The 23886-nt window shown below is 34.5% G+C and overlaps 1 long non-coding RNA gene across 4 annotated transcripts in view; it reads right to left on the bottom strand.

The window, feature by feature from the left end:
* Nucleotides 1-909: 909 nt before the first annotated feature.
* LOC307185411 overlaps nt 910-23886 on the bottom strand; it is a 311225-nt gene continuing 288248 nt past the window's right edge. For 3 of the 4 annotated variants that reach the window (XR_013828041.1, XR_013828042.1, XR_013828043.1), the window contains 2 exons: nt 2079-2126; nt 1465-1513 (listed from right to left, as the gene is read on the bottom strand). This is a non-coding gene — a long non-coding RNA (uncharacterized lncRNA). Of the gene's footprint in view, nt 1514-2078; nt 2127-23886 lie in introns of all 4 variants that reach the window. The other variant, XR_013828040.1, reaches the window with a different exon arrangement.

Raw genomic sequence — 23886 nt, 5'->3', positions numbered from 1 at the left:
ATGTCCCTCAAAGTATAATACCCCAATTGAGCATCATGAGTTGAGCATGCTCTGACCACTGCAGAATAGTGGGTCTAATACCAGACTTTATCTAGATTTTATTTTTTTATCAACACAGATATCATGGTAACTATTTGTAGAAAACTAAAGCAATAATAACAACAACAATAAAAAATGAAAGGGAGAAAAACACACAACCACTTGAACTCACCAGACCACCTGAGATAGGAATGATGTCTGGTGTTCTACTACTTCCCCAACACCTATATTCTGACTATGAGATAGTGCTCAATAAGTGTTTGCTGATTGAATTATACTGTAGGATAATGGATTTGGACCAAACTCATTACCAGAACTATCCAGATAAAATCAGAATTAGTGGTGATCTGTGGAGAAACAGGCTTTCCAAGACAGTGGAAAGGTGAAGGCTGAGAAATTATTCGAAACACCAGATATGTATACCTTCTCAAGTAAGCATATGGTTGTGCTAACACTGAGTGTGGTGGAAGAGCCCGGAAAATCCAGTGATTGTAAACATTCCCTGAAATAGACACACCTGGTTTTCTAACGTAGGCTCTCCAAATGGTCAGTATAAAGGGATGAAAAGTCAGCGCTTCAGATCTGGCAGTTGTAACTCATGGTCATTACTTCTGTGAATCAAGAGAAGCTCAGGTGAGCTTTGTCCTATGAATTCCTGCTCTGTGTGAACTTATTACTTCCTATAAGAATTTACATCTTATCTAATTGTTTGGAACTTCATTTACCTTTATACTTCGTGTGTGTGTGTTAGGGAGGGTTTCTTCCTAATCACCTAGAACTCACCAGAATTCAAGCAGCTATAAATTTTAAAACCAACCATATTAATAGGCATCAACATTCCCTATAAATAAGTATATAATATTTTGCCTCCAAAAACATTAAATGAGATGGAAAAAAAGCTTAAATGTAAGTAATGAAAAATAAAATGTAATTATATGAGGCAAGAATAAGGAAATCAGGATTTGTAGTTGTGCTGACAGAATGCCATACGAGACCAAAAGGTCTTTTGGTATATATATATATATATGGACAAAATTCTAACAATTATCAATACCTACAGGTAACTGATAGATGATAGCTAGCTAGCTAGGTAGACAGATATACAGGCAGACACACATGCATTCCAAACTGCGAAAGGTTAAGTACACAGGATTTCAATATAACATATACAAGTAGACGCTGGGGTTTTCATGAACAAGTAAGGATGAGAGCCAACACTACAGATCTTGTACAAGGTAAGAAGCAGGAACAAAGAAACCCAAGTTTATCCACAAATCCAGGAACCAGAAAGGAGTTGTCTCTTCCATGAAAAGATAACCAGAGTTAGTGAACTAGAAAAAAAATTTTGCACCTTGGCCTGGAAATACGACACAGATATAGGCCACATACTCTGGGTCATGAGTTGATAAAGAATACCTACCTTGTACAAAAAGTGTGAAACATGAATTCGCACTTACTCATAAGGCAGAGAAACCTGTGTCAAGAAACAAACAAAAGAATTGGTCAATTAAACCTGTAGGGATATGACAGAAATAAACAATATATAGACATAGGCTGTTTAAATTTCAAAATCATATGTATGGAGTGGAGGTAACCAATTCACAAAAAGAAATGAAAACAACGATCAATAAAAATCCAGGAAAAATATAGCGTAAGATGATAGGATTATAATCAAATATATTAGCAATTATAATCAATAAAAATCAATTAAACACATTCATTGAAGTAGAGATTCTGAGATTTGATTATCTGCAATATCACTAAATTTACTAAAGACAAGTTTAAAACATAATGACAAAGAAATATTCACTTAAATAGTGAGGGGAAAAAACAGGCAAATATTTATCAAAATAATGCTTGATAAAGCTATTAATAAAACACAAAAATGATTAATAGGGAGAAAAGGTGACATTATTCACTGATAAAAGAAACAATGGCCTATGACGATGTAACAATCATAAGTATGAATGTTTCTAAAAATATAGCCTCATACTCTTCAAGGCAAAAATAAAACAGAGAAATTGAAAAATCCATAATACCTTAGGAGATTTTCATATTCTCAGCTCAGAAACTGATAGATCAAACACCTAGAATATTATCAAGAATGTAGATTTAAACAGCACAATCAACAACCTTGATCTAATATAGAAATATGCACGCAACAGATACAGAATATGTTACTTTTTATTGATGTATAGTTAATTTACAATATTATATAGTTTGAGGCATACAACATAGTGATTCAATATTTTTACAGATTACCATATGAAGTTATTATAATATTACTGACTATATTCCATGTACTGTGCATTACCTCCCTGTCACTTATTTATTTTATAACTGGTACTTTGTACCTCTTAATCCTATTCAACATTTTGACCATCCTCCTAACTTCTACTCTCTGGCAACCACTAGTTTTTCCTCTGTACCTGTGAGTCTGTTTCTGTTTTATTTCTTCATTTGTTTTATTTTTTAGATTCCAGATATAAGTGAAAACATACACTATTTGTCTTTCTCTGTCTGACTTATTTCACTCAGCATAATACCCTCCAGACTGGCAAGACTTCATTCTTTCTTATGATTGAGTAATATTCCATTGGATACATACATCACATCTTCTTTATCTATTCATCTGTCCATGGACACTTAGATTACTTCCATATCTTGGCTATTGTACATGACAGTGCAATGAACATAGGAATGCATATATATTTTCAAATTAAGTGTTTTTGTTTTTTTCTTTTTTGGATAAATACCCAATAGGGGAATTTCTGGATCATATGATAGTCCACTTTTATTATTTGAGGAATCTCCATATAGTTTTGTACAGTGGCTGCACCAACAGTGCACAAGGGTTGCCTTTTCTCCATATCCTTACCAACACTTGTTATTTCTTGTCTTTTTGATAATAGCCATTCTGACAGGTGTGAAGTGATATCTCACTGTGGTTTTGATTTTCATTTTCCTGATACAGGTTGAAAATCTTTTCATGTATCTGTTGGCCATCTGTGTATCTTCTTTGGAAAAATGTTTATTCAGGTCCTCTGCCCATTTTTCATCAGATTGTTTGCTTTTTTGATATTGAGTTGTATGAGTTCTTTATATATTTTGGGTATTAACCTCTTATCAGACATATCATCTGCAAATATCTTTTCCCATTCAATAGGTTTCTTTCTTATTTTGTCAATGATTTCCTCTCTGTATAAAAGCTTTTTAGTTTGATGTAATCATGCTGGTTTATTTTTGAGTTTATTTTTTTTTTACATAGTGTGAAAATTAGTCTAGTTTCATTCTTTTACAAGTAGCTGTCCAGTTTTCCCAACACTACTTACTGAAGAAACTCTTCTCCCCATTGTATATTCTTGCTTCTTTTGTTGTAGATTAATTGACCATATAAGTGTGGGTTTACTTCTGGGCTCTCTATTCTGTTCCACTGATCTATATATCTGTGTTTGTACCAGTACCACACAGTTTTGATTACTATACCTTTATAGTATAGTTTGAAATCAGGGAGCATAATGCCTCCAGCTTTGTTTTTCTTTCTTAAGACTGCTTTGTCTATATTTGGGGCCTTTTGTGGTTCCATACAAATTTTAGGATTATTTTTTCTAGTTGTGTGAAAAATGCCTTTGGTGTTTTGATCTGGATTGCATTGAATCTGTAGATTGCTTTGGGTATTATGAATATCTTTACAATATTAATTCTTCCAATCCATGAACATGGAATATCTTTCCATTTATTTGTGTCATCTTCAATTTCTACAATGTCTTATAGTTTTCATAGTACAGGTCTTTCACTTCCTTGGTTAAATTTATTTCTATATATTTTATTTTTTGATACAACTGTAAATGAGATTTTCTCTTTGATTTCTCTTTCTATAAACATTATTAGTGTGTAGAAATGCAGATTTCTCATTTGTATCCAGCAAATTTACTGAATTTATTGTTTCTAATTTTTATTTTGGTGGAGTCTTTAGCATTTTCTATATATAGTACCATGTCATCTGCAAATAGTGACAGTTTTACTACTTCCCTTCCAATTTGGATGCCTTATATTTCTTTTTCTTGTCTTATTCCTATGGCTAGGACTTCCAATATTATGTTGAATGAAAAGTAGCAAGAGTGGGCATTCTTGCCTTTTTCCTGATTTTAGAAGAAAAGGTTTTAGCTTTTTACCTTTCAGTATGATGTTAGTTGTAGGGCTGTCATAAATGGCCTTTATAACATTGATATATGTTCCCTCTATACCAACTCTGTTGAGAGTTTTTATCATGAATGAATGCTGCCAAATGCTTTTTCTGCATCTATTGAGATAATCATGTGATTTTTTTAAAATTAATTAATTTTTTTTTTGCGGTACGCAGGCCTCTCACTGTTGTGGCCTCTCCCATTGCGGAGCACAGGCTCTGGACGCACAGGCTCAGCAGCTGTGGCTCATGGGCCCAGACACTCCACGGCATGTGGGATCTTCCTGGACCGGCACACGAACCCATGTCTCCTGCATTGGCAGGCAGACTCTCAACCACTGCACCACCAGGGAAGCCCTAATCATGTGATTTTTATCCTTTGTTTTGTTAATGTGATGTATCACATTTATTTATTTGCAAATATTGAACCATCCTTGAATCTCTGGAATAAATACCACTTAATCATGATTTATGATCCTTTAAGTGTATCTTGGATTTGATTTGCTAATGCTTTGTTGAAGATTTTTGCATTTATGCTCATCAGAAATACTGCCCTATAATTTTCCTTTTTATTGTGTCTTTGATTTTGGTATCAGAGTAATTCTGGCCTCATAGAATGAGTCTGAAATGTTCCCTACTCTTCAATTTTTTGGAACAGTTTGTAAAGGATACATATTAACCGTTTAATATTTGGTAGAATTCCCCTGTGAAGCTGTCTGATCCTGGACTTTTGTTTGTTGGGAGTTTTTGATTATTGATTTAATTACATTACTTGTAATCAGTATGTTCAGATTTTCTGTTCTTTCCTGTTTCAGTCTTGGAATATTGTATGTTTCTAGGAATTTAGTCATTTCTTCTAGGTTGTCCACTTTGTTGACATACAATTGTTTGTAAAATTCTCTTATGATTGTCTGTATTTTATGATATTGGTTATAAATACTCTTTCGTTTCTAATTTTATTAATTTGGGCCCTTTTTTTTTTTTTTCCTTGATGAGTCTGACTAAAGGTTTATCAATTTTGTTTATCTTTTAAAAAAACAGCTCTTAGTTTCATTGATCTTTTCAATTTGGGGGAGGGTGTCTCTATTTCATTTATTTCCACTCTGATCTTTATTATTTCCTTCCTTCTTCTAACTTTGGGCCTTGTTCGTTCTTCTTTTTCTAATTCCTTTATGTGTAAAGTTAGGTTATCTGAAACTTTTTTTTATTTCTAAGGTAGGCCTGTATCACTATATACATTCTTCTTAGGACTGCTCTTGTTGCTTCCCATAGATTTTGGAAAATTCTGTTTCTAATTTCATTCATCTCAATTTTTAAATTTCCTCTTTAATTTCTTCATTGACCCATTGGTTTTTTAGCAGCATGTGTTTGGTTTCCACATGTCTTGTGTTTTTTCCAGTTTTCTTCCTGTAATTGATTTCTAGTTTCATACTGTTGTTGTTGGTACAGATGCCTGATATGATTTCAATCTTCTTAAATTTATTGAGACTTGTTCTGTGACCTAGCATGTGATATATCTTGGAGAAGGTTCCACGTGCACTTGAAAAGAATGTGTATTCTACTGTTTTTGGTTGGTATGTTCTATAGCTGTCTATTAAGTCCATCTGATCTAATGTGTTAAGACTAATGTTTCCTTACTGATTTTATGTCTGGAGATCTGTTCATTGACACAAGTAAAAGTCCCCTACTATTAATTTATCACTGTCAATTTCTCCCTTTATGTCTGATAATATTTGCTTTACATATTTAGGTGCTCCTATGTTAGATGCATGTACGTTTACAAATGTTATATCCTTTTCTTCGATTGATCCCTTTATTACTATGGAATTCCCTTCTTTGTCTTTTGTTATAGTCTTTGTTCCAAAGTCTATTTTTTCTGATATGAGTAATTTCCCCAGCTTTCTTTTTGTTTCCATTTGCATGGAATATCCTTTTCCATTCCTTCATTTTCAGTCTGTGTATGTCTTTAACTCTGAAGTGAGTCTCTTATAGGTAGCATATAGATGGGTCTTTTTAAAAAAAAAAAATCCATTCAGCCACCCTCTGTCCTTTGGTTGGGGCTTTTAGTCCATTTACATTTAAAGTGATTATTGAAAGGTATATACTTATTGCCATTTTATTATTTTTGCACATGTATGCAAACTGCATGTGCCTGCCTTGGGTGGAAGGGTGGACGCTGAAGCAAGCATGGGCTAGGGCTTTTTTCAGGGTGTGCCAGGGCCAGCACCTTGGCAAGGTGGGCTGAATACAGAGCCCGGCACGTACTAGAGCACGGCTGCCACTTTGGTGGGGGTTGGGCAGGGCTGGAACCTGGGTGGGCCAGGACCTCTCCAGGGGCATGCTAGAAGCTGCCACTTTGGCAGGGAGGTGGGGGGAGTGACTGGAGCCAGAACCCTTCCCAGGCCAGGGCTTCTCCTGGGGCATACCAGGAGGCACCACTTTGGAGGCGTGGTTGCAGCCACAGCCGAATGTGGGATGGGGGAGGGGTACTGATGTGCCTTAGCAGGACATCTGGCGCTCCAAGCACTTTTTGACCTGCTGCCTCTGTGCTAGGACTTGGAATGAGCAAATTTAGGTGCATGAGATTTTAAAAGCGGAGTCTTAATTTCCTACAGCCCTCTGACTCTCCAAGTCATAATAAGCCCTGCTATATTTGAAAACCAATTAAGGGGGCTCCTCTTCCCAGTGCTGGTTCTGAGGGTTGGGGTGTCTAATGTGGGATTAAAATCCCTCACTCCTTAGGGAGGACCTCTGAGTTTGTGATATCCCCTTCCTCTTTTGGGCCCACCTGGGGTGTGGGTCCTGACTAGATCACTTGTCTTCCTCTCCCATGCATCTCAGTGCTTTTTTTTTTTTATTTCATTATATCCTTAATAGTAGAAAAGCTGTTCTGCTAGTCCTTAGGTCATTCTCAGAGAAAGTTGTTCTATATGAGGTTGTAGTTTTGGTGCATTCATGGGAGGAGGTGAGCTTAGGATCTCCCTACTCGGCCATGTTGATCCCACCTCTCCCAGAATACACATTCTTTGAAGTACATATGAGTTATTTCAGAAACTGATCATGTAGCAGCAAAACAAGGAAGCCTCAATTAACTCTAAATATCAATATGAAAATCATATTGATAATAATAGGGCCTTGCAGATTCTTTTAAGGGAAGCCATTGAGGTTTTTTTTAGCAGAGGAGTGACATGATCTTTCTTAAGTTTTAAGGGTCATTGTGCTGCTGTATTGAAAAGAAATGGTAAGATTGAAAAAGAGTCACAGATGAAAGCAAAAAAGCCAGATTTCTTGATGTATAGATGATTAAAGAATCCAGAAACAAAATTAGTGCAACAAAACAGTGGAAAAACTATTCATGAAAGAAATATTCACTTCATAGGAATTAGGTTGAAATATCCATTACATAGAAATACAAGTTCTATGTAGAGGAAAATTATAGTCCTGCTCTAGAGTTAATGCATAATAGAAATGTAATATATGCAGGTTTTCTGAACTATTTTCTAGTTTTAAGAAAAACAAATTTAAGAGAGTTGGAAAAAAGCCAAGAAACCCCACCATTGTGTTAAGCCCTGATGAATCAAATTGGCTGGTAGCTTCTGTCACCACTCTCTCACAATCTTTGAAATTGATTGCTATATGAAATTAGGCTCCTTGGGGTCTTGGATCTCACAATAGCTTCAGAAAAAAAAATGACTCACTGTTTACTTACCAACATGAGTTAATTTATCAAAAAGAAGGTCACTTAACAAGGTGATTTATCATCTTCTACCATGTACAGTGCTCATATTCCAAGTTCTCCAAAGAAAACACTAAAGTCTACCATCTTCTAGATAAAAAATTAAATGAATGAGGAAGTGGCCAAAGGAGGGTCAGTAAGAGAGAGACTACCCTTTGTTTAAATACTGAGCTTTATATGAAAGACTGGAACAGGATTTTCTAAAGGACTTGAACTTATTTAACCATATCTTCTAATTTTGAAACCTCTCATTCTACTTCTCTCCTTTCCTTGAAAGTAGCTGAGTGTTGGCTAAACTTAAAATCACTTAGATTAGATTTACAACACAGTTCTTTAAAATTGTAAAGCAATTAAGAAAATTTCTTAACCACCTTTTAGATTTGCTTCTTCTCTGGCATATACACACAGATTTACACTACAGATTTTTAAATTTTCTGATCCTAAAACTATTTTTTTTTCTCCACCAGCTACATAAAGTTTCCCTGCTAATCATTACAGCTATATTCCTTACTGTCTTGATATTTCACAATTTCCTTTTGGAGCCCTTAAGAAGGAAAACGTAACTTCTTCCACTATGTAGTCATTTAGTATAATTTGGGATTGTTGATCTTTCCCTCATCTATCCTATGCCATAGCATCATGATGGTAAAACACTACCATAAAACTAAGAATTATATGTGCTCCTTAAACTATCGTATATTACCAACTGGAAAATATACCATAAGAAAAGGTGACCATTACACTGTTAGTTGAATAACATGCCTATAAAAAGAAAACAATTTAGATTTAAGCGGATAGTTATATAGAGTAAAAGAAATATTTGGGTGTTCTTTGGGATTATTCATTTCAACAAAGTCTGTCATGCTCAATAAGTTCCAAATGACAGTGTGGGAACATGTGAAATTGAAATTAGACTGCTGGAGAAATCTGAGAGGAGATATAGAAAATCAGAACATGCTCTGCACAATCCCCAGCTCAGTCTTAGAGTATCATTTTCATTATCAGTCACCTGATACCTTCTTCTCAGAATTTCCACTCCTAAATTGTGTTTGTTCTTAGAAATTGATAAACTATATAATAAACTTAATAAATGATTTTAAGCCCAGACATTTGGAACTGAAATATTTATATAAAACATTAAATTTATAAAAAATGATACCTAAAGTTTCAAAATACCTTATATAATAATACAAGTCATTTTCAGTTGTATTTTGCTTAGAGAAAAAGTCTTTTAAAAAGGAATAATGATTAAATGTATTTAACTAACATTTAATCTCTCTTTTATATGTTTGTATACCAACTGAAATGTCCAAATTATATTGAAACAAATGTACTTATATCCATGTATTTAACAACCATTTTATTAGATTTTCCCAAGTACAGAGCTCTATGGTAAGGATTGTATGACAATATAAGGATAAATGAATTAATATCTCTTTACTCAAAAACTTCTCAACAAACAGAAGAGTTGTAAACACAAGTAAATATTTTAACATGGAGGCTGATAATCCTGCCGTAGGTGAGATCAATATTGTACGATAGTTCATTTTTCATTCAGTCATTCAACAATAATGGAATTCCTTCTAAAAAACCTGACACTTTTCTAGGTATGATGGATAGAGAGAACAAGACCAACAATGAGAAAATTAATTACTTCACATGATTATTTTAAATAATGTGTAATCATTCATTTAAAACAGGGCTCCAGTAAAGAGGACTAAAGTTAGTTTAGTTTCTTACTATGGAGATCTACAGCACTGGTTAGGATCCACTTCCTTCTTTGTAAAGAGAAATTGTTTTGGTTTACATTTTGTAGGGATCAGCCATTTAAAGCCTTATTCCTTCTATGAAATCACATTTATGGCATTGTTACCATATAGATTATAATGCTTCTCTTAACATATATCATGCAATTATTTTATACCAAAGAATACAGCTATAGCGATATATGATCATTTCTAATTTCATCTTTTTCTGATACGTTATAAAATGTTATTGTTCAAATATGTTCCCCAAACATCTAGATTCCACAATTTGTGACTCTGGGAAAAAGTCCATTTGTCTCCGACCCAGTGCATGTGTATATGCCATGTTCACATTTAATTCATTTAAAATAAATGACATTTTAAAATGTGGAGTATTGTGTAGCTTGAGAATTCCCAGTAGATGGCTAAATACTAGCTTCTGTCCTCAGGTAGACCTATCTATGAGCTTCTCACAAAGGTTCTTGCCTCCTAGGACTCATAAAAAGGCAATAAAAACCATGGCTATAATTTCTGCACGAATAACTCACAATAAAGAAAATTGCCAGGGCAGCTTCTTATTACTAGAAGAAATTCCACATTTCAGAAAAGCTGCATTTACTACAATTTTAACTCTCTCAGTGCAACATATGTCCTGTTATTGCAAATCCAGACACAACTGCTTATATCTACAGTCATCCTTCAGTATCCTCTTGGGTTTGGTTCCAGGACCTCACCCAAAGATACCAAAATCTGCAGATGCTCAAGTCTCATAAAATGATGTAGTATTTGCGTATAACCTAAGCACATCCTCCTGTATACTTTAAATCGTCTCTAGATTACTTATAATACAAATTACAAAATAAATAGCTGTAAATACAATGTAAATGTTATGTAAATAGTTGCTGGAACAAGGCAAGTTCACTTTTTCTTTTTGGAACTTACTGGAATTTTTTTTTTTCCCCGAATATTTTCAATCCGAGGTTGGTTGACTCCAGAGATGCAAAATCCAGGGATACAGAGGGCCAACTGTATATGGCATTTGGAGTTTTACTCAATTATTCTTCCTAACTAGTTAATAAAATAAATAAAACAGTAATTATTATCCCTATTTTCTCCAGAAGAGTAAACCAAACCTCAGGCAGGATAACAGAAAAAATTGTAAATTAAGAACTCTAAACTAGGTTTTTAATTCTTAGTTGAATGTTCCTTCCACAATATCATAAAGCCTTTGCAATGATAAACTTGGTATACTGGAAGAGTAGTTCCTTTCACTTTAATGCAAACTGCACATGTGCAGAAAAACTAGGGAATTTTTCCATCTAGAATAAAATGGTAAAATGTAAGGCACAAAGATTTTTTAACAATGACATTAACGCTAAAATCCTTGAATTCATACTGATAAACACTGTGTTTATTTTTCACATAAAAGGAAAGTCACAATAACATTCAGAACTATTTCCTTCCCTGATAAAACGTCACAAACCAAATTCTCCATTTTCTAAGATTTTATAACCTTGCTTAATAGTCTGAAATTAAAACCTCTTTTTGTGTAGTACATAGTGTTTGTATTTTTTTTTACATAATATCTCATTTGATCTATACAAAAACTCCATGAATTAGGAAAATATTATCTCTTATGTGTGAGTAACTCGACATAGAAGGATGAAGTGATGGGCCTCTAGGCCAGGATTATTTTCACATTTTCCACAGAATGACATTTTTGGCTGATGTTGAGACCAGTACTTCATCACATTTAATGCAGACAATCTGATCGACTCCGAAAAAGAGTAAAGTCAAAGAGTAGCCATTGGCAAAGGGAAGCGATACCAGGAAACTCCAAAAGTAAAATAAACTCTCCTAATTTTTGAGCCTCCATGATTGAGTTATGCCCCCATAACAAATACTTTGATAATATCTAATATCCATCTCTATCTCTGGAAGTTACTGGAAGGGGCTACTTCTTAATCATCTATGTATCCCTAGGACCATCTTAAAGTCTGGCAATTATAGGTACTCAGTGAACTCTTGGTGGATGAATAAATAAATCAACTCTACAATTTTTATTTAAACGTTTTTTAACCAATGAAAAATATTCATTTAGAGACATTAATCAACCTGACTAAATAATCAAGAGATGTAATTTACCTGCCTCAGGTAGACATACTATGTCTTACCATTCTTAAACTTCATATTTTCAAAATAATGTAAAGATTTTTTTACAAAGTTTTCATAATGATTTTTAAATATACTTTTTATTTTAAGACTTTTGGTCATTAAAATATCCCCAAATTCCTATACTCCACTGAGACCATATTGATTCCTTAGAGAACAGAAGTTAGGATTTCTGTGATTGTATATAAGAAAAAGAAATGAAAGATGACTGATTTTCAATTGGGGTGGAAGAAGAAAGAGCATATGACCATAGCTTTTATAAATTACTCTTTCATTGCAGTTGCATAAGCTGTCAGACCTGCTTTCATTCATAATCGCTGAGTGACTTTTCAACTTCAAACACCATTAAGATGGTCAGTGAGAAGATCAAGACCTAATCATCTTCCATCTAAGAATATCTTTGTAGGATGATGTGAAAGGGGAAGAAATGTGATCTGCAATTTGATTCCACTGGATTTAAATTAATATAGACTATATATTAAAAGTCACTTTTAAAGCTAAAAGAACAAATGAACTTGTGGTTTGCTTTCCAGAGCTTTCTTCCTAATCTACCACTAACAATGTAAGAACAGTGTGACAGTGACAATTGCCAATGACTGAGCTAGGTTTGGAACAATTGCTGAAAGTCTGGGCCAGGATTTTCTCCAAATTAACAGTCACACTGAAATATCTGCAGCAATATTCCACCCCCCCAACTCCTTCAGTTACTGAGAGAAGATAGGTACAGTTCTTTGAAGGATCTAGAAAGAGATGCCCATGAACTATGGATGATCTAGTGAGGGGGTGAGTAGGGAACAAGGACATTTTAGCATGCTAGCAGAACTTGGTACACATCTGTCAACACATCTGAGTGGGGTTGGCAAGGACAGCACTGTCCTACTTGGGCAGCTGCTCAGGATTATGGAATCCGTATGGTGAGACCTGCAGTCTTTAAAGAGAATTACACATGTGATTTTGCTGAAAGCCAGGATAATGTTAGTCAAAAAGCCCCCTTACTGGTTTTTTTAAAGAATCCAAAGACTTAAAGAAAGGATCTGAAGAATAACGGTTCTACTGCTGACATGTGGTTATTGAATGTTTTATGTACTGTTTCTAACGATAATAATTGAATGTGAAATGCATTTTTATGTTTTTCATAGAATAATATCTTCCAAGTTAAAGGTTGAAAGAAAAAGATGTAAAACTCTGTGAGAGGTATTAACTCCACAGATAATTGGGTGAAGAAAGAAGGCAGACCAGAGCAAACGTTCTAAATGATTTAATATATCAAAGCAAATACTAATGTAAATTACCTAATTCAAGTTCAGTATATGTGAGAATGCTAATCAAGAAGATTATAAAAATGATTTAGGAAAAACAATAGCTTTCAAAATGTTTAGACAATCCTAATTATGTCAGTTATCTTGAGGTGATGACAGGCAAATTTATAGATGATTTAATAGAACACATATACAACATAAATGAGATTTTTTTAAGGTAGCTATTGTGATTTATACCTTTTTAGGAGTTGAACATTTCAATGAAACCATGGCAAAAAAATAAAGACACTGGGAAATAGTCAGGCACCCACTAAAATAAAAAAATAGAGTACCACAGCCAATAGAGAATCAACCAGCCATCCATCACTCTGTGTTTGACTATCTGCCTGCTCTCTTCAAATACTTATCTACTTCAGAACCACCCTTTTCCTTGGATGTTGGAAAGCCAGTTAATGTGTAGCTTTAATTTAGCATTTCCACATGTTCCTAAGGTTTTGTGTTTCCTCTTTTGAATGGAAACATAGAGTGGCAGGCACACCCTTTCCACGGTATTGGAAAGAAATTTAGAATAGTGGTTACCAAAAGAAAGTCTAAATTTTCTTCAGATTTTGGTGAAATGAGAAAAAAGGAAATAAAGGGCAACACAGTGAATTAAAATAAAATTATTCCTTTTTTGTAATTTTTCCTTTTTCATTGTTAAAATGCCCTTTAGATAATCAAACTATATTAATAAATTATAGTAGTTCTTTAACTTTGTTCTTTATCTTGATAAAATAAAAATGTCGAAACTATGCTGCCTGACCCCCCACCCCAGCTTTATTTTATTTTTACTAGTCTCTAAAAACCAAATGTCTTGAAACAACTGGTTTAGAGTTTCACACGAAAATAAATGGGTTGCCTTTGAAAAATATATTTAATTCATATTATTCTTTTGGTAAAGACAGCTTTTTTTCTGTCCATAATCTATATATCCTTCAAGCAAGTAAAAGCCCTAAACTGTGCTTTTGTGAGATGGTTTCTGACTCACACCAATGTGTCTTTTTGTGCGTCTCTTTCTATTTCCCCTCTTAGTCCCCATGACTCCTCAAGCATCTGTCCATGTTTTCAGACTATCATTAAAACAACTTTGTCCAAACTTCTGAATCTGGAATTTTCTTGCTTAGCACAGCTAAATGAACCAGTGACAAAAGAAGGCAAGCATAGTTTAAATCAAATGCACTCTAAATCAAGTTCTTGGTCACTTACTAGTAATTACTGCTGGAGACCGAGTTTGAACTGGGACAACTGCATGCAGCAAAAGCGAAAGTGAGTTATGGCCACTGTAAAGCAGAGCTCCCACGGATTTGGGACCACCCTTCATAGTAAGAAATTTGTTTCTCATTAGTCCCCAGAAAGCACATTCACAGAGACACAACCAAACATCCACAGCTGAAATTTAATGTCTCACAAAACAATACTTATCCTTATTCAGTGCAATGCACTCTCACATTTTTTATGCTATCGTTTTTAAGCTGACCACATTTGCTGTATTGATTTTGTGAACCACTAAAGCATCGCAGCTCAGTTTCAAAATTGTTCCATATAGCACGACTTATAATGTTGCTATTGAATTTCATAGCAATATAAAGTTCAAAACAGTTGATTTCTCTTAAATCAATATAAAATTAGAAACTTAGCCTTATCAAATAATTTCTTAGTGTGTTGCCATTGAATTCTTGGAGGAAAGAAACAAATATTTTTATCTCACTTTTCTCAGTTTCCCTTTTATCTGATCTGATTGGCTCTATCTCAAGACTCCTAGGTTTTTCTCCAAATAAATTCCTTCTGAACTGGAAGAAGTACTGGAGAGGAATGATAAATAAGTGTAGGGTTTTTTTTTTAAGTAAACTTTGAGGATCCTAGTTTTAGCATTGATAATGACTCAAATATTGACTAAAAATTCTGAATTATATGTATGAAATCCTGAGATGTTCTTAAAAATCACTAAAGAAATGCAGTTATCTTAAATTGCCTATTTCAAGTTTATATAATAATTCTCTGCAATGTTTTGATTTCTTTTCAAATAAATAAAAGGTAGATAAAATTTTAAATTGGTAAATACATTGGTTATACATACATGGATGTGTGTGTCTGTGTGTACAAGGACACACTTACACTTACTATGGTAAGGAGACCAGACTTAGGAATTCAAACAGAAGTAGTTCAAGTCCTGGTTCCAATGTCTTTTAGAAATTTTAAGAATTTCTTCTAAAATTTCCTCCTCTGCAAAGTGGAATAATAATCATACCTGCCTCAGAGGGACAGGGACAAACTAGATAGAGAAAGCAAAAATCAAAGTGCTATTAAATTGTTCGTTATTGCTATAGATTTCAGGGAATGAACTGTTTAAGTTTACTTCATGCCTGGGGAAAAAAAATAAAATTATCCTCGCTGACCATTTTAATTGATTTCCATGCATGACTCTAATCTTATAATTCAGTTAATGCATGTAAGTAGAGAAAAAGAGCCCCTTTAAGGCAAGAAAATTATAGAGAAAAGATTAATAATACAGTTGATGTTAGAAGAATATCAAATTCTGTACTTCCTAAAATCTTTAGACATTTGAACTTGACCATCAAGTGATTGCTACTGAGAGAAGCTCCCATACTTTAAAGGATTAAAATTACAGCTCCACTTGACTCCCTTAAATTAATAACCATGTAGAAAATCCAGTCTGTAGCCTGTGTTCCACCGACTACACCAGGCCCACAGGTTAAATGCAGGGACTGCCTATTTATCTACGGCCTGTGAGCTAAAAATGGTTTTTACATTTCTAAATGGTTGGAGAAAAAATTAAAAGAAGAAAAACATTTTGTGACAGTGAAAATTATATGAAATTCAAATTTCAGTGTCCATAAAGTTTAATTTGAGCACAGTGTAGGTCATTCATTAATGTATTGTCTATGGCTGCTTTCACGCTACAACAGCAGAGTTTAGTAGTTGCAGTAGAGACCACATGGCTTCTAAAGCCAAAAATTAAATATTTATTATTTGGTTCTTCACAGTTTTCCAAGCCTGGACTATACAGCAAAAAGAAACTCAGGGACAAAACGTAAATGATGCTTATTAGCTCCATAATTACTCCAATATAATTATTTTTAAATATAGCAAGGATGATTCTTAACCATAATAAGTATATTTTACATTTGATATAAAGAGTATGCCTCTTTCAACATGAACTGCATAACCTGTTTCTGAACAGCAACATGGTGTGTGCTTCAAAACCAAGTAAAGAAAAACCAATGGTTTTTATTTACCTAATAGTTTATACCACACACCCAGGCAATGAGATTAAATAGTATTACTATAATGGAACAGAAGCCAGCTTAAGATAAAACCCCAAACACCATCTTCCACAGGCCTTCCATCTATCACCATAAATGAAAATTCAGTATTCCCCCAAATCAAACTTTAATTCTGATCAAGTAACTTTTTATTAAACTCCTAGGACTATTAAAACAACTGATTTCAGCAGAAGGTAAGCACTAGCATTTGAAGGGGTGAGAGGATTCTATTTATATATTCAACAGTGCCAATTAAATAGAGACTAACAGATAATGGCTTCTTATTTATTATCTGCCAGCAAGGACTTGAGCAAAACAGTTAAAACACCAACAAGACCAAGGAATTTCAATGGGCTTATGGGTCAAAAGAGAATGTTGAACAAGGACATTCAGAATTTGCTTCTTCTAAATCTCAAGCACTTTATAATGTTATTATTTGTTTACTAATGAATCATCACTAAATATTGACTTAATTTTCAAAACTGACAAGAGAAAATTATCTACCAGTCAGGTAAAAGAATAAAGTATTACGTTAACTATAATATGTAATGTTTGACCTTCCTAGTCTAGATCAGTGTTCTCTAGACTGGAGGATACCCCGCACCTATTTCCTGTTCCTGTTTTTGGCTGTCTATGATGTACATTAATAAAATAATACTTGCGTTAGTTCATAAAAGAATAAATGTACCTATAATAAGAGTGTATCATGAGAATATTTTACCTACCAGTACACACAACCAAAAATAAGTGAAAACTATTAATCTAAATTACTCTAGTTTGGTACTGAACTATAATTAATTACAATAATTTAAAGATTTTTAAAATATAAGTTACGCTAATAGATTTTACAGAAGGTGTCTGCTTTCTCTAACACTTGATTGCTGTCTCTAAAAACAGTTGCCCACTAGAAAGAAAGCAGGGGTCCTTGAAGAAATGGCTGACTCCTGGAGTGGGAAATGTATAGGGTGAGCCTAGCACAAGAGTAAGAAAGCTATTGAAAACTATGGAGGGCATGTCTGAAAGACTCAGGAGACAAGAGAGGCTTTCATTGACCCAAAATGGGACCATATAAGCAACCATAAGGATAACTGCAGCATATTGCCTCTTTAAATTCATATGCATTTTCAGGAGACTAGAGAACTAACTCATTGTGAAAACTGCTAAAATAAAAATAATGAAGCATTTACTCCATCTTTTCTAAAAATAACAATAATAAATACTCAAGGCAGATGGGAAAATAAAGGGTAGGTGACAATGTGCACTTAAAGTAAACAATGGCACTTTTCTTCCTAACTGATGGCATAACTTCTACGCTTGTTCTCAGTATAGAAATACTCAACCAAAAGATATAGCATTATTTTTTCCAAGGAGTTTAGAGTTTGGTACCCTGAATGGTTGATTTTGAAAAGACAAATGATTCTGCTACTTAATTTAAAACCTTTTGGAATCTATAGTTCAGATCAATCTTTTATAGATGGTTAAAGTGAAGAAGTTTTAATAAAAGTGTCTTTCTTTTCGCTGGTTAATCCTTAAGACTTGAAAAAACCCCTCTGAGCTGATAATGTTTCTTTTTCTTTTTCTTGCCAGTAGAAATGAAGCCAAATAAAATCCTATTCCTCAGTTCCCTCCAAGGATATAAATGAGGCTGAAAGTGTCCTTGGCTTCGCCTTCTAAGCTGGCTAAAATCCCTACAGCCATTTGCTTATCTCAGGGGGACGGGATAGTTCCTTTAAATTATATTTTATGTGGTATGTCCCATGTTTTAAGAACTCTCTGGGCAAAAAAAAAAAAAAAAAAAAAAAGAACTCTCTGGGCAACAGTAAAATGTCGCATTCCTTAAACTGGTACAATGAAGATGCCTGCTCATTCCCCCTCGTGTGCTTTCCTACACACTCAACTCGTGCATATTTCTCCCTGCCACTGTCCCTAAGCCCTTCAAGGTGAGAACCAGATGTTTTAGCCACAGGACACCAGAATCAAGGAAATGAGCTACAAAAGATGACACCATTTTAAAATTTAAAAAATCACTCTTCCTTCTCATTTCTCAAACTGATCACTCCGTACACCACTTGGGAAACAGTCTTAGCTACTTGGAATTAGATGACCTAATTTCATATCTTCAATTCTTCTATTTAGTAGTTGCAGATGACTTAAAATCTCTGAGGATCAATTTTATTTTCTGTGCACAGTACACTATTATCTGTATTAAAAATAATAATTATTATTAATTCTATCAAACTGCAAGTTTGAAAGTAAGAAAATAAATATAAAATTGCTTGTACAATAAATGCATAGTATAATTATGTACACGTAATTATCATAAAAATCTCATTTGGATAATAAAAAAAGTACTAGCTTGTATATATTCCACAGTATCTATGTGCTATATTCTATGCTAAGCACCTTACATATGTTACCACACTGGATTTTCACCAAAACAATCAGGTATGTATTAATATCCTCCACTTACTAATCAGGACACTGAGATTCAGAGAAGGGTAAAAACTTATTGAAAGACGCATATGGAATAAGTAGCCCAAGGTTAAATGTGAAAATGTGAATCTAGATCTACCTGACGCCATAACCAGACTCTTGACTCTCACATTATTCTGCATTTCTACACAAGTGGAGGGGGAAAAAAAGGAGAGAGATTGATTTAAAATATAAAATGACATTAAAAAAAAATGTAAGCCACAGATATGCTGAGAAAAATGGCATCTATATCAAAAACTTGAAAGAAGTTTATGTAAATAAGGCTACCTTCATGAAGCATTGCTTAATTTTGTTAAGCAAATAATTTTGGCATAAATGTAATAAGTTAAACTACATCTATTATATGTGATTCCTTAATAATCTCTTTTACTCGATTAAGATCTACAAAAGGTATTATTTTCTTGCCTGCTCTGCAGGGATTACCTCAAGTGCTTTAAAATCCTCATATCCCTAAAAGCCTTTTTGATACAGACATGTTAAATCCTCTTACAGTCAACCTAACCTGAATTTAGAAAAAAACAATTTTCAGAGTTTCTCCAAAAATGCCACAGGAGGTTTATAATCCTCCAACATCACCATCAAAGTGCAAAGCTGCTGGGCTGCAAGTGCACACAACTGAAAGGGCAGACTTTGCTCTTCCAGTTCTCTGCTTCCCTTTCTATTTTGATCTTCCACTGCCCTTTTCCCCTCTTTGTTTCATTTTGGACTCTGCATCCCCCCACCCCAACAAGACACTGAATTATTTGTGAAGCTCATTTCATATTCGGATTTTTAGCTCAACTCCTCTGCTTCCGCTCTTTAAGGAACAGTTTTTAACAAGGCAGAGTCATCTTAACATCCCTTCACTCTTAAACACATGATTCAAGTATATGGAGACAAAGCAGAGAACTAAGACACCATCCTGTGAGTTAATAAGCCTAAGGCTTGTTTGACATGCCTGAAATATAAGTTAAAGTTTCCCGTGTTAGTTCCTCTCTTTTTTCTCCAGTGCATCAAAGCACCGCCCTCTATGATGGGAGAAAAGGAAGACACTTGCTTTCTTTGGAGCAGAAATTTGATCCCAGGGACATACACTTAAAGTTCTTGATCCAAATCCCAAAGACAGGGTCTGGGGTCATACAGTTTGTGCTTAATATTGTTAGGAAGCTCTCCTAGACTTCATTTCTCCCGGGTGAAAGCCTTATCCCCAGGTGACCGCTGCAGGGCGTTCAGCTGAAACTGCCTGAGCCTGCAGTGTAAATGGATTCACTTCATCTGAGGATTAGTAAAACAAGTCCATTTTTCCAGGTCCAGCTGAAATCCCATCTATGAAGCCTTCTTTAATGCCTCAAACCCACAGCAATCCCATGGCACTTACTGACTGTATAATTCATAGAGAACCCGGAAACATTTTTAGAATTGCTATTTAACACTTTCTTGGTTAGAGAGAAATTTCCCTCTCTTTTTGGCATTTAGTGAAAAATTGAACCAAACAAAACACTTTAATATCTACTAATGGTATCATAAATCAATATTAATATCTATTAAAATGAACCAAGACAAGGTAGTCTTTAAAAAATATGGAAAAGAATGGGATGGATTTTAGAAATATTTCCATAGAAACAACTGAAATATTTAAAAACTGGGGTTCTTAGCAAATTATAGATAACTGACACTCCCTGATGATGACAAGGAAGCTGCTGCAAAAAATAACAGCAAAGAACATTTACCAGGTGTTTTCCCCTTACCAGGCACTGAGTGTAAAGCACTCAGCCTTCCCGACACACAATAAATGTGTTATTGTAACCTACATATTACGAATGAGAAAACGCAGGCACTTAAGTCAACTTCTAGAAATGTCAGCTAAGTGGGGGAGTCAGGATTTGGAACCCAAGCAGTTTGACTACAGAACCGATGATCTTGACTTTCTAACTAAAATTAATGATTTTGGCTTTGGAGTAATTATATTGCATATCCACTTCATTTGGACAACAGAACAATAGAATTATGTAAGAAATAACGCAGTCTGTCCTACTGACGGTTATTGTAATCTCAAAGAAAGCTTACATTTAAAACATTGCTTTGAAAAGACATGTAAAGGTGAAATGTGTATTTGAGGGTTTTGGATTAGCAGTAACTGTGTTATTTTTCCTGAAGAATTGTAAATAATAGAGAAATGTAAAGAGTTCCTAGTGAATTATATTATTATGCTTCAAAAATAATAAATGTGTTAGTGAAAATTAAGAAAACAAACCTAAACACCATTGATTACTTCCTCTGCAGCACATGAACCCCAGAGGCCTGAAGCGGTGCGTGGAAGGAGCAGTGATGGGAACCTAGAGGCAGAGTCCCCTGAAAAAGGCACAGAGCCAGCCCACAGTGACCCAGTGGGGAGGAAGAAAAGAGAACAAATAACCTGACTCACTCTCCTCTTCCCCCCTTGCTTATGATTGCATTGGTCTATTCCAACCAGAAGCCAGAGGTCAGAGAACCCATTATTGCAGTCCACTTCAGGCCAGAAGGAAGGTGGAGAGCAAGGGGGATGGCAAGAGTGGACCTCAGAAGCCACCAGAAGGAAGGTAGTTAGAAGTGTCATCTATGCACATTTTCCATTTTTCTAGTTTCCTTCTTCTTAGAGTTAAAAATACATAGTTTCATTTGTACCATTCTGGAAAGTCCTCCTATGTATTAAAAATCTAAATCTAAAGCAAAATCACTAAAACATGTAAATAAAAACCTTCTGCCTTAAGAGACAATTTTATCTTTGCTTCTTTTATGCATTATTTCCTCATACATTTATTAAGGAACTCCTATCTGCCAGGTATGGTGCTGGGTATGAGAGATGACACAACAAGTAATATGTGGTCTTTATTTTCAGAAACTCACATTCAATACAAGAAAATACAATAGCTAACTAGTTAAATTACCATGGTGACTTGATAAGTAAATTCACTGGTGTTGGGGGCCCATTGCCTGGTTTACTACATTCCTGAAAAATACTTTTCTCCTGACCTCTGTTAGTTTTGAATCTTATAAACAATGAGCACAATGCTTGCTTAGTGATGTTTGTGGTAAATAACAATGTATATAGGTGTTCTCTATAGCCATAATGTTAAAACTTGGTGCTCAGAACTCGAAAGCCTGAACCTGGGGTCTTCTCACAGCTTTGACACTTTTCTTTACCAAGATGATTTTGCAGCAGGGTTTACTGTTCTTCCCTTCAATCTGCATTTCTAGAGCTCCTTATCAGGTTTCCCGATCTTTGTAAATTCTTTGATGGAATGCATAATGGGGAATGTAGAATGGTTATATAATAGGAACATGGTTCTTTACAATACAGAAAGATTAGTATTGGGATTTGGGCTTAGGCTCCTGAGACTTACTGGTTTACAGCATCTCTGTTTTTCTGGACCACAAGTAAATGTACAAATTTATAGAAGAATGCATTTAAATAAAAAGCAATAAACAAATCCTCACCCACCTCCCTCAGGGGAGGCATGTAGAGGGACTGAATCTCCTTAGGTTGCCTGACATTATCTTAGGCATTACTATCAAGGATTTTTAGAAAAGAGTCTCCTATTCATGGGCCCAGTGATGTTTTACAATTCAGCAGTGCTCTATGTGTAATAAATCTAAATCAGCTCTATTTACAACAGCCAGGCCATGGAAGCAACGTAAGTCTCCATCGACCGATGAATGGAGAAAGAAGATGCGGCACATATATACAATGGAATATTACTCAGCCATAAAAAGGAACGAAATTGAGTTATTTGTAGTGAGGTGGATGGACCTAGTCTGTCATACAGAGTGAAGTAACCACAACTAGAGGAAGGCCCACACGCAGCAACTAAGACCCAACACAGCCAAAAATAAATAAATAAATAATAAACTTATTGAAAAAAGAAAGCTATTCTATCCTTCCATCCAGTTGGCTCTATGCCCACCACCCAAAATAATCCTATCTTTCCTGTAAAATCTGATCTTTCTCTCTTGCTATTTTTACCTGCAATATCTCCATTAGAAAGTCTTTCACTATCTGTGCACATATATGATGATATATCCATATTCTATAGATTTCAAGGATTCTGGTATTAATACCTTCCAAAGGAAAATAGTAAATCAATGTGTTCAAATTGACAATGGTCACAGGAAATCTCTTGCTACCAGAAATATGAAGTTAGTCCTAAGTGGATACAAACATTAACTAAATTATTTCAAACTTTTATTAACAAGTATCCTATGTCTCTGTTAACTTTCTCCCCAAGTTTCTTTCTGACTGATGACTCTACTTATTAATCCCACTACCTCCTGCTGTTGCTTAAAATAAAGTGTTTTCTCTGGAGAATAACATTTTAGTACTTCACCTAAGAACTAATGGACTAAATAAATGTATAAATATCTCCACTACAAGAAAATGGATGGTTTTAATGCACTATACAGCTCAGTTAATCTAGACACAACCAAATCTGACGGTGTTAGTGACATAATAACTGTGAAATCACACAATCCCATGCCCCAAAGGCAAATGGCTCTTCTTGTCCTCTAGTCACGTATCTTATCATGGAATGTGTGAAGACATGGAAGCAAAAAATAGCATGATCACGTGTCAGCTTAGAATTTCAAGACCCGCCTCCCTCCATATATTTGAAAAAGTCACTCTTCATTCCACTTACCTCTGCTTTAGTTTTTTCATAGCATTTACCACCACCTGGCATGATTGTCATTTATCTATTTATTTATTTATATTCATTAATATTTATCTATTCATATAAACTTCAGGAGGGCAGAGACTTTGTATGTATTGTTTGCTATTCTACTTCCAGTATCTAAAATAGTTTCTGGCATACAGACAATACTCAATTAATAATCATTACATAAATTTATTAACAGTTTCCAGTAACTGGAAATTAAACTATTTTTCTTCTCTGTAATTAATACAGTATAAAGAAGATTT

This window comes from Stenella coeruleoalba (genome assembly GCF_951394435.1).
Source record: "Stenella coeruleoalba genome assembly, chromosome: 4".
In the NCBI taxonomy this organism is placed as follows: domain Eukaryota; kingdom Metazoa; phylum Chordata; class Mammalia; order Artiodactyla; family Delphinidae; genus Stenella; species Stenella coeruleoalba.
This window is presented reverse-complemented; position numbering and strand designations above follow the sequence as displayed.